Genomic DNA, 2293 nt, shown 5'->3' with positions numbered 1-2293 from the left:
GGAAGAGGACATCCTGCTTGATAAAGCATAAGGTCATTTTTAAAAGGATGACCTTTAAGAATATACATTGCCACAGTAACCACAACAAAGGCCTCATACATGAAAATTGTGAGGATGAGTCAAGACCTGTGTTTAATTGTTTTCTCTAGTGTTTCTGTGAGTTCAAACTGATTTGATAGGTCTTAAAACAGCAAAATGCAATGCCAATGGCAAACATTGCACTCCATGGAGAGGAAGTGAACTCATTCAACTTTCTAATTGGAACCAGATTAAGGATACCATTAAATACGAATCTTATTTCATATCATGCTGCAAATCTTAACTATAGCTATCAATCAACAAATGAAAAACAGAGGCATCCAAATGGTAATAAAGAAGTAAAACTCTCTAAACATAGAAAACGCAAAAGCTTGAGAAGAAAATTATTGCAACTAGTTGGAAGTGTAAGCCATTTCACAAGTTATAAGGTAAACATAGAAAATCAGTTTGGTTCCCACATACCAATAGAGAAAGCTCTTAAAAGAAAATCAGAAAATAATACAATTTGCAATAGCCACCTCAAGCATAAAACAAATTGGAATAAACCTAAGCAGAGAAACAAAAGTCTCATAGAAAGAAAACACTATTCCAAGAAACCAAAAGACATACACATCATTCAAATAATGGGTCATAATCATGAGTAAGTAGTAAGCCTTAACTTTGTGAAAATAAGACACTCTAAGCGATCTATCACTTTAATGCAATTCTGAACAAGATACCAGTGTCTATATTTAAGGACATGGAGATTACTAACCAAATTTTAAAAGAAATTACTCAAATTAAAAAAAGAGAAAAAACCTGGCATACAATGTCAAAATGACCCCCACCCCCATACTCTCCCGAACAGTTTCTACTGGAGTTTCCTCTCAATCTGCTCCTAAGCAGTGGGAACAAAATGAACCCAAGACACAGCAGAAGATTTCATCTGTGCTCACACACCCACCTGCTTCTGGTTCCTGGGCCTGAGCTACCCCTGCTGGTATAAGAGCTCTCTTAGTTCAGCCTCCAGCTGTCCTGCATGGTAGGTTGTGTGGGGACTCACATCGACTTTCCCCCTCCTTATCTCCTTGCACAGTGCTTGTCAGTGGTCACAGAGCTCAGCTGCAGGGAGAGCTGGATCTTGGATGTGTGTTGGTCAATGACTACGGTCTCTCAGGGATGGTGTGTATTCGCTAAACCACTCTGACCAATAGAAGTTCCTTCCCATCCACTTAAGGCTTCTCCCAGGGCTCTGTCTGATCCAGTCCCAAGTAACATTGTTGCTGGAGATGGAGTCCCTAGCGATGGTACAGGTGAGAGGGAGAGTCTGTAAAGGCTTCACCACTTGATTGCTTGACTCCTGTAGCTGCATGTGGTGCAGGACCCCTGGAGTCTTATGAAATAAGCATTAAAGGCCCCATATGTCTTTGAATGTGCTGTCATTCACTGCATCTCCCTGCCACTGACCCGATGGGAGACCCAGCACCATCAGGAGGAGGAAGAGATAGGAGGCAGACATTTCTGTATCAAAGGCTCCCTGACTCAGAAGGGTTTGGAATCCCCTGATTGCAGGGCGGTGATGGGGGTGGTCTCATTAAGTAAGAAACCACAACAGGCATTTGTCTAGGAGTGTTCCTGGCTGTTATAGGAGTTTGGGGCTATGAATAGCATACTAAGGTGCAGGCACCTCAGTTCCACAAGAAAGTGTCTCCAGGGATGATTCTTGAATAAAGTTGGATGACAGAGATGGGAGTGACGTGACCAACAGGCATACCTTGAATTAGTAGGCTCTCCAAATTCCAATATTTGAAATTACAAAATCAGAGTTCCAAGGTAGCAGTGTTGTTTGATTTGAACATATGCATCCACTAACTCATGAATTAATTTTTCTTTGTGAGGTCTGAGAGTTATGAACACGCCAGATATTCTTCTGACTGAGGGAAAATCAGAAAACCAAGCAACTGAGCTAGAAATGAACAATCTCTTCTTTCAAAACCAAATCTATTCTGACTCATAGGAACCCTATAAGACTGATTAGAACTCATTGAGCTTCTTCTGACTATAATTATTTACAGGAATAGGCAATGTCATCTTACATATTTACATAGATAGATAGATAACATACGAAATAAACAGTTAATTAAATTATAAAGCAGTACATATGGCTCATCGCCATTCACTCCTATGAGAGAGTTGTGAGACACTGGCAGTCCTTCAAGTCTTGAGGGCTGCTGGGTAGTCCTCTGTAGAGCAATTCAGGCTATCTGGCTACAGG

The sequence above is a fragment of the Tenrec ecaudatus genome (assembly GCF_050624435.1).
Source record: "Tenrec ecaudatus isolate mTenEca1 chromosome 12 unlocalized genomic scaffold, mTenEca1.hap1 SUPER_12_unloc_4, whole genome shotgun sequence".
Classification (NCBI taxonomy): domain Eukaryota; kingdom Metazoa; phylum Chordata; class Mammalia; order Afrosoricida; family Tenrecidae; genus Tenrec; species Tenrec ecaudatus.
This window is presented reverse-complemented; position numbering follows the sequence as displayed.